Raw genomic sequence first — 10,457 nt, 5'->3', positions numbered from 1 at the left:
CACTTCAAAAGTTGGCTATTTGAGCAGACAGTGCCACCTAGAGGTGTAGAGTAGTAGTGTTATAATAATTATTTTGTTTTTATATACCTGCACACATTTGCCTTTCTTTCTCTTATGTGACATTACCACACAAAGTTGTTTTGATTTTAACAGCAAATATCTTACTTTTTATCTATCTCTTGCTTCAGACATTGCAAAAATATGCCCAAGACTATGAAAACAGGAGCACAATAGAAAATACTTCTTTGTAAGCAATAATGCTCAACAGGGGTATATGTTAATGTACAATTAACGCCCAACCATGGGTGTTATGAGGCCTGACACTGCAGGCCTTTATACCACTGGAAGGGAGTTAATCACACATTAACACACACCCTGGAAGGCATTATTGGGCATACAGAATGGGCTCTCTGTAAAAATTGTTGTTTTACTTATTTATTTTTAAGTACTATACTATTTTATATATATATATATATATATATATATATATATATATATATATATTTTTTTTTTTATTTTACATTTGTTGACCGGGCTAGTCTGGCTGGATACATGTCCATTTTCAGCAGAGGCCCAAGGAGAAAAGCTCCACTATATACTAGTAAATAATAATGATAAAAATAAACAAAAATAGCACAATAAGGTAGAAATTATAAGCATGTAAAGTACTATTCCCAAGTAGCATAGTAACAGTGCAAAAGTAATATATCAAAACTAAACATAGAGTGAGGATTTCTATTACAAAATCTTTGGAAGAGTAATTAAAGAAGAAATAAAGCAGTAACTCACACAAGACTCTATTCAACTATTTACAGTATTAACAATTTTGATAAACATTTTGTGTCAGGGCACTAGTTTTAAGAAACAGATTTCATCAGCTGGGTGATTTAGATACAAGGTGAGATGATAGGTTGCAGTAATATAAAGAGAAGTAAATTTATGGGAAAAGTAATATCCAAGTGGATGGTAGGTGAAGTCCAGAGGAGGGGTAAAGGTAGTGATAGGGACATGAGGAAGAGTAGTGGAAAGAGCTGAAAAGAGAGATGGAAGCTGAGGTCAGTCAGGATTCGAGCAAGGGCATAGCCAGTGAGTTTTAAAATAGTTTCTTAGTTGTTTTTTGAAAAGTTGTGATGAGCCTAGAGTGGTCATTTCTATGGGAAGTTTATTCCAGTATGAGCCAATGGTATTTGTAAACAAGGAGACCCCAGCTTTATTGTGTGTTTTGAGGGTGGCCACTAGTAATTTGTTAGCTGAGCGAAGGGAGGTAAGATTCCTGTAAGGGACAACAAAGTTATTTAGTATGGGTGTATTAGAAGGGTAATGGAGAATTTTATAGGTAATAACTAATTGATGTAGGAGAATGAGATTTTGAAGTTCAAGCCAGTCAAGCTTTTTGAGATTAACACAATGATGTGTGAGAAATGGGGAACCTGTGGCAAGCCTGGCAATGCTGTGGTAGGCTGTGGCAAGTTTCTGAAGGTTAGATTTTGAAAGGTTTATAAAAGACGGGGAGGCATATAATAATGTAGAGATAAGATGAGTTTGGGCTAAAGACACCCTGGTGGTTGCTGTTAGAAAGGGCTTAAGTCTATAGAGGGCACCTATCTTTTTATTAACAGTTTTGATAGTTAGGTCAATGTGATAATCAAAGTTTAGTTGATTATCTATTGTAACACCTAGTAGTTTAGCTGAACTATCAGGTGTAATGATAGTGCCATTGTCAGACAGAATAGAAAAGGAAAGAGGGGCAGATTTAAGGGTTGGAGAGAAAAGTAATAATTTAGTGTTTTTGGGATTAAGGAGGAGACAGATATCTTGGAACCGACTTTTTGGGTGGAAGAGTGAAGTTCAGCTGGAGATACAGCAGAACAGATGAGAGTTGAATCGTCTGCATATTGAATACATGAGGGTGTTGGGAGTGAAATAGACAGGTTGTTTATAAATATGGAGAAGAGAAGGGGTCCTAAGATGGATCCTTGTGGGACACCAATAGTGATTGGGAGTTGAGAGGAGAGATGGCTGTCCCAAAGGACTGCTTGTTGTCTATCTTTCAGATAAGAGTCAAACCAGTGCAATGCTGAAGGTTCAAGTGAGAGATTTCAAAGTGTCTAGTAAAAGTTGATGGTTGACCATATCAAAGGCTTTAGAGAGGTCAAGAAACAAAGCAGAAGAGTATAGGTTGTTATTGCGATTTTTGTTGATAGTATCTGTGAAGGAGAGAAGAGCAGTGGAAGTGCTATGGAAAGGTCTAAAGCCATGTTGGGAGTCTGAAAGTAGGCTATTATGTAAAAGATGATGTAAAAGTTGTTGGTGTATACAACGCTCCATGATTTTAGATAGTGGTGATAATAAGGCTATAGGATGGAAATTAGAAAGTTCATTAGAGTTTCCTCCTTTATGCAGAGGAATGATATGGGAGACTTTCCAGAGGGAAGGGATAGTAGATTCGGTTATTGTTCTATTAATTAAAATGGAGACTGGGTATGCTAGTTCTGCTGATGCTAGCTGCAGATATTCAGCTGGTAGTTGGTCAGCTGAAGGAGTGCATGGTTTTAGTTTTGAGAGTAACTTTTGTATATAGGTTGTGGAGACTACCGAATGTTCGAGTGGGGGTGTTATTTTGAGGGGAGGTGTTTTTAAGGGAAGTGTGGGGAGTCATGTTCTTTGCAAGAGAGGTGACTGTTTCAGTGAAGAAATTGTTGAATGTATTGGCTATTAAGTTGAGTGGGGTCTGTGCTAAGTTAGCTGGTGTAGGTGTTTTGGTATTTCCTGGATGGAGCAGTTTATTGATTCCTGACCAAAATTTTTTGGGGTTATGATTTTGATTTTCTTGATATTGAAGGTAATAATTTTTTTTATCAAGATGGGTAAGTTTTTTTGTGGTATTTCTAAGGTGTTTGAAGTTTTGATGGTCAGTTGGGTTTTTAGTAGTTCTCCATTTTGTCCATAGTTTATTCCTTAATAGCATTGTTTGCTTGGTTTCTTTAGAAAGCCAAGGGGCAGCTTTGGATCCTGTTCTAATTAAGCGTGAGGGGGTGTGATACTCAAGAATTTGGAGGAATGTGTTGTTGAAATGGGCCACTGCTTCCTCCAGTGGAAGGTGTTTTAGAGCTGACCAGTTACATTGTTTGAGTTCATTGAGGAAAATAGGAAGTTTAAAGTTTTTTTTGTTACGTATAGTACGATAGCTGGCCTGATTGAGATTGTTATTTGTTTGTTTAGTGATATAGGTGAGAAGGTGGTCGCTGATATTGTCAGGGAGTATACCAGTTTTATAAGAGAGGGGATTATTGTTGACCAATATCGAGTCGAAGATGGCTTGTTTATTGGTAGGTTTGTGAATCCTAGTTGAGGAGTTTATGAGTTCCAATCAATATTGAAGTCTCCTAAGAGTATGGTTTCCTGAGGAAAGCTACAGGAGAGCCAGCTGAGAATTTTTTCAAGGGTATCCAAGTTGTTGCCAGGAGGGATATAAGAAGATATTATATATATGGCTTTTCTTTTATTTACTTGGAATTTGCTGCAGAGTATTTCAGCATTGGCAGGGGGGGGGGGGGTAGGGAGTCAATAGAGGACACCTGTAGTTCAGATTTATAGAGTAAAGCAACTCCACCACCCTTTTTGTTTAGACGATCTCGCCTTAAAATGCTATAGCTAGGGGGAGTAATTTCGTTGTCTTTGGTACCTGGTTTAAGCCAGGTTTCTGTGAGACAGAATATCAAATGAGTAGAGGTCAATTAAAGCATGGAGTTGTGTAATTGTATTGTTAATGCTACGAATATTTAGGTGTGCTATTGAAAGGGAGTTAGAAGAGAAAGGTGAACTCAAATTGTTAGTAGTTTGGTTTGAGAGGGTGTGGAGGAGGGAATTATTTGGGCCAGGGTTGGGGTGAATGTCCCCATGTAACAGTAAGAGTGTTTGAGGGAGTGGAAATATTTTTGAGTTTTTAGAGGGTATTAGGTAGAACTTTCTAGTTGTGTGATACTTGTTATGGAGTACTCTGTGATAGTGTGGGGGAAGGTAAGGGCAGGATGAGAGGAGGTTAATGTAGGTTTATTCAGGTAGGGGAAGGAAAGAGCTAGTGTGTTTAGCTAAGCTAGGAAATCTGCTGAGGGTGTAGTACTCATAGGAAGTAAGGGTATAGTATAAAAGAAGGATGTTAAGTAGCAGGAGTAGATAAAGTAGTTTAAAAGGCAAGGGCATGTTGAGATTGGTGAGCTTGACAAGGTTGGAGATTAGTATTAGGAAGGTAGGGAATGGGGTGTGGCAGTCAGATAGGAGAGGAGAGTTTTAAGTGTGAACGAGGCAGGAAATTAGATAGGATGTGAGAAAATTGGGGGTGTGGCTAAGTAAGTATAAGACTAGGGGTCCTGGGAGTGGGTGGAATTTGGGGGTAGGGGCACAGCAAAGAAAGGAAAAAGCAGTGAGAAAAAACAATCAGTAGGTAGAAGGTAGAAACAGAAATTAGTAGGTAGAAGGCAAATGTGTGTGTGAGGAAGGGGGAATTATAAAAACAGAGAGAAGGGAGGCCAGAGTGAGCAATGGTTAAGCTAGGAGTAGTGCAGGCGGAGAGGAGGGTTTGATAGAGGGTTTATAAGGACTGTGGAGAGTAGGGTGTAGGGTTAAAAAGGACTAGGGAAGGAAAAAAAGAAAGGAGACAAGTGCGACAAGCACGTAGGTATAGAGTATGAGGTAGGGAGGGTGGCAGATAGGAGAATTAGAGGAGGTTAAAGACTGCCATCTAGTGGTCAAAGTCCGAAAGTACCAAGCAATGAAAATATAGTAGTGGATACCAATAAAAGAAAAAGTAATGGAGAAGGAAAGAGGATTAGCGTGGCTGGAGAATAGAGGTGGTACAATGTCTGAGACAGGCGGGGGGAGCAACTGTAGCAGACAGGGAGGGGTATGGCTGCTGGCAGATTTGGCAGTTAAACTACTACACCTAGGATGTGTAGTGGACAAGTATATACATAAAGGTTAGGAATGAGAAATACAATTTACTTAGTGACATACAATCTTAGGCTTTTAGTCCAAGGGCACTTAGATACTCCAGGTGAGGTGAATACCCAGGCGGGTATAGGTAGGTGGATATTGCTGATCTATTGAGTCTGATAGGACACAGCCAGGAGTAGATAAAGTGAGTATGGTAGGTTTGAACAGCTAGAGAGAAATAGGAATAAAGGGAGGAGAAGGTTAATATAGCACAGGGTAAAACAAGGGATACATTTCATTAGCAGTACAGACGTAGCAGAACAAAAACAAAACACTTGGTCAGATATCATTCATCAGCATTAGGACTAGATATAAACATGTAATATGTCAGACATCTATTGATTAAAGAAAGCATCAATAACCAGATCAACAGCAATATATACATCTATAGACATCTATTGATTAAAGAAAGCATCAATAACCAGATCAACAGCAATATATATACATATATATGAAAAGCCATGGTGGTGCAGCGGTAACATTGTTGTCTCATAGCAAGAGGTTCTCCCCTTTCGATTCTTGGCCGGAGTGCCTTCTGTGTGGAGTCTGCATGTCCTCCCCGCGGTTGAGTGGCGTTCGAAAGACATGCATAGAATGGGCGTGCCTTCGTTGAAGGTTGGGCGTCGAGCTGGCACCTTGGTACCTGTAAAAAATCCACTGCCAATCATTAGCGGACTGGAGTTCCGCTGTGGCGACCCCTAACTGGGAAAAGCCAAAAGAACAACAACTATTTTATATATATATATATATATATATATATATATATATATATACACACACACTATACACACACACACACACACACACACACACACACACACACACACACACACACACACACACACACACATATATTTTATGTAAAATAATTCCTCCTCCTAATGTTTTAAACTTGTTGCAGTATATGATAATTGTGTTGCAGGAAGCATTTTACATCCAGAATATAACACTTAAAAAGATATCCAGGTATTTACTTTATTTTTGGTGCCTTACTTCTAAAACATTTGGTTTGTTGCTAGTCATTGGAGATTGAAGTTGCTAAATAATGGCATACATTTGAGTTTCAACTATTAATTTCTTCAGAAAATTCATGCGAACACAAATCCTTTTAATTAAGCATTTGTAATTTTATAAGAGTAGTAATTAAAATCTATTCCTATTTCTGACCCTTTCTTCCCTCTTTATTTTAGGCTTTATCCAGATTTCTTCAGCTGAAAGGTCCAGAGGTATGAAAACATCTTTACTGTCACTCTCACTGAGTCTCTCACACACACCTCTGTTTTAGAAAATGTTTCACACAAATCAAGTCAACTAAAATATATTCCTATTTTGGGCCTTTGTCCCCTGTTTATTTTAGGTTTATCCAGATATTTGAGCTAAGATTCAACACAGCATACCTTTCAGCTGTCCAGATTTTTGCAGACATTTTAGTTTCAGACTTCATATCCTTCAGATAATATATGCTAATAGAAACCTTGTTGCTCTAGCAACTTTCTAAATTTATAAGAGCAATATTTAAAATTTGTCCTTATTTTTGGTCATTTGTCCCTCATTTGTGCCAGATTTTTTGTGCCAAGAGGTTGAGGGGTATGAAATGGAAAAAATGGCAAAAAATGGAACTCTCTGCCTCCTTCACTTAGGACTATACCTAACACGGAATTTTTCAAGACCCAACTCCACTCATACCTATCATCCAAATGGAAATGTTCTTGCTTTCACCCTACATAAATTACCCTCTCTCATATCTGCTCTCTGATTTCATTTCTAACTCCCAAAATGTCTAAGCTACCTCTCAGTTGACTGTACAGAGGAAAACATTGCACACACAAAAAAAAAAATTCTAGATCATTTTTAGAACATTTTTTTCTTTAGAATCTTTTAGATTGTTTTTAGAACTTTAAATAGTTATTTTAGTTTGTTGCACTGTTCTTACTATGTATAATTAATACGAGATACTTCTATTGTACTTCTATTATATTTTTATCTTTCATTTGTAACCTTGATTGTACTGCCTTTGGAGCTTTTCTCCCCGGGCCTCCACTGAAAATGGGTACCTCGTGGCCCAATGGACTTCCCCGGTGATCAAACTGAAATAAATAAATAAATAAATAAAAATGAAGAGTTATGAAAACCTCTTTACTGATTCTGTTGCTGCCAGAGATTGCTCTCACTCTTCACTCTCTCTCACACACACACACACACACACACACATACACAGTATGTTCTGCTTTCATGCACATGTTCACTCACACATGCAGAAACAAACACACATGCACACACTTTTTTCATTTTCATTTATTTTACACTCGCTAAACAGCGAAGAGCTGCTTAGCGAGTGTAAGATAACGGCTCACTCGATCTCTCACTCTCATACATGCATGCACTCACATACAGACATAAACAAATACACATATTTTTATTTCCATTTTTTTCTTTATTATTTTCCACTCACTTATCAGCAAATATGCTGCTTAGAAAGCATATGCTGCTGTGAAGCAGTGGACTCATTTTTCAGTCAGGGTGCTAATGTACAGGTTTTTTCCAATTTTCTACGATAACCCACTGCAAATAAAAGCAGCTCTGTCACTAATGAAAATATATTTAATCTTGTGAAAGAAGGGGGGTTGAATAAAGTGTTTTTATACTTTGTTCCTATTTCTGATAGCCCAAATGTTAGCACAGATATTCTAAATGAATACAGTCACTATGTGTACATGGAAAGCAGGATGTGCATATTTCTTTTGTCTACTACGTAATTGGTCTAAACCATCTTGCCCCCTTTACAGCCATAGCCCAGAGGATTAGAAAAGCAGATGTACATTATTACAGGAATACATAAAAACAATCAACACTTTGTATCATATTAGTGTGGTACACCATGGCTAAAAGTTCCACAAACATTTTATGACAAAAGCATTTACCTGCACAGAGAGACACACACAAACATAGCCACAGCTAAGTCATATCTTAGCATGCCTTATTCTAAGTAAAAACATGCAACTACTGAAGTGTTTTGTTGTTTTAGAATGCAATATACTGTTTCTGTTTTATAGAAAAATAGATTATGACAAAAGATAAACACCTTTGTATAGTATCAATGTACTAATTTCTCTGTGATATGATGAGTTACAGAACTTGGTTAACAAACTAGTTAACCAACAACACCCTTCTCGTCCTACTCCAGAAACATTTTGGATTAGATACAAGCATTCTCATATTCTCCCATTGATAACATGTTCATAGGTAAGCACTAAGCAATTAGTTTGCAGACCATTACAATCCTAGCCATTAACGTATATCTAGAATTTCCCTAAAGCCTCAAGAAGGGCAATCTAAGACAGGCCAGGGGAGAATTTGAAGCTACCCACCTAATTATCTGCATTACTTTGAAGGTAGTAGGGGTGCTACTCTGCTTGACATGTACTGGAAGTTTGTCCCAGAGGTGAGGAATAATCTGAGATATAAATCTTTCATGCCAAGGTGTCTTTTTGATCTATTGATGGAATGTTTAGTTCCTATAGCTGGCTATTTGAGGGACCATTTGTTCTAAGAAGGGACAGGAGTTCAAACAGGACTGGATCTTTTGGGGTTCAAAAGAGTAGACTGTCTTTTACTAACAAGAGACTACCTAGACAGAGTAGCAGTAGGACTATTTAAATGATATGCATACTCCAAGGAAGTAGCAGGCCAAAACATCAATCCTGATAAAAAGTACAGATCAGGCTAGGGAAATGGATGGCCTGAAATATACAGTGGGGCGAGCAAGGCTTTTCAAACCAATGAGAAGCAGAATATCTTGAACTGAAACTTTGAGAAACAGTCAAAACGATTGGGTGAGACAACTGTCATATGCCAAAGGAAGAGATTAAGAGCACAATAAGTAAGTATAAAATGCAGATCTTAACCTTAGTAGGCCTAAATCCTAGCAGGACAAATCAATGTTATAAAAACGATGGCTATCCCAAAGCTAATCCACCTTTTAAGACACATACCCATCATGGAATGTGAGAAATATATAAAGGGTATCCAGAAAGGATGCAATATGTCCATCTAGGAAGAAAAAAGCACTTACAATAGCAAGGGGGACCTGCAACTAAGGATGGAAGTAAGGTGCTAGGGAGCAACAAATTTTAGGAGATATGCAATAGGCATTTAATATCAGCAAGTGGCTATGAATGCAAGAATAGAGACAAGCAGAAGGGAGGCAAGGAGGAGTGAGGGGATCAAAGTCATGCAAAGGAAAAAGGAGCTTGGAATGGTTGTACAGCATGGAAACTATTTGGATGAAGGCGAATTTGGGCCAGGTAGGTGGGATAAGCAGTTCCATATGAGAAAGAAGAAAATGGGGACTGGAGAAGTCAGCCAGTGAATTAAAAATAAAAACGATCCAATTTTGAGGATAAAGATGAGAGAATAAAAAAGATGTCAATTAGGACAAGAATTGAAAAGACATTGAATGAAAAAGGAAACAACTTCCAAAAGGACATTGGTAACTTGAGTGAGAAAGGAAGAAGTACAATTACAAATGGGCAATACAAAAGTGGAAGGGTAGAGGTTAAATCACATATCAGGCCCAGGGTTCAGAGCAGAAAAGAAACCTAAAAAGGAAAGTAAAAGAAGAGTGGGTGAAAAAGTAAGGGTGGAAGACAGCAATCAGGAATGGGTTGAAATGTAGGACAGAGTAAAATATATCATAATCTTAGTTAAGCCATTTGACTTGTGACTCAAAATGATAGACTGCTGGTATGGGTTTGCTATCATGTCAAAGGCAAAATAATTGTTAATGAAAAGGCTGAAATAAAATCTCAAAAACAAAAACATTTACCCTAAATGTCGAATGTCAGAAACATGATGATTGACATTTGCTACACAAGAATTCTGGTTTTGAAAGTCTGTATGTCCTTTTATGTTTGGCAAGCCCCCCTGCACACCCCACACCCCCTGAAAATTATATATACCAACTTCACGATCGCACTGCAGTGAGGAAAAGGGTAAATTCCCTGATCCTCACTGTACCGCGATCTCCCTTCAAAATGTCAAACTCATAATAATGAATCACACTTTGCTTTCGTTATTATGAGTTTGTAGTATTCCAGTTCGGCATTGTGCAACTTTGAAACTGTACTTTCCTTTAACTGATATTTGATCAACTGCATTTCCAGCTTATGATAGTCAACTGGTGGTATGTGATATCAACCAGGATAAGAAAAGGAAAGTATGGAGCAGGAAAACAAATGCTGGAGTGGTGGAGAAGAACAAGCAGAGATTATCCATATGGTCTGGGGATACAACAAAGTGAGGGGACTGGGGAGAAATGCGAAGAGAAGTGGGTCATGTATCTAAAATGCCTATAAACTAGGTCCCTTGGGAATAGGTGAAGAGCATAGGCATCTCTATTTACACTTGCTAATTTTGGTGGGTGGATCGAATACCTCACTGCATCACATTAGAAGGAAATCCCAAAA

General features: G+C 38.0%; 1 protein-coding gene across 4 annotated transcripts in view; it reads right to left on the bottom strand.

Moving 5' to 3' along the window:
• The window catches only part of AKAP6 (A-kinase anchoring protein 6), a 2,898,826-nt gene that overhangs the window by 1,657,178 nt on the left and 1,231,191 nt on the right, over nucleotides 1-10,457 (bottom strand). The window lies entirely within an intron of this gene.

The sequence above is a fragment of the Protopterus annectens genome, chromosome 6.part0, assembly GCF_019279795.1.
Source record: "Protopterus annectens isolate FY-2018-M chromosome 6.part0, PAN1.0, whole genome shotgun sequence".
NCBI classification, from domain to species: Eukaryota; Metazoa; Chordata; order Ceratodontiformes; family Protopteridae; genus Protopterus; species Protopterus annectens.
Note: the sequence above shows the minus strand (reverse complement) of the source record. Positions and strands in the feature narration are given on the sequence as shown.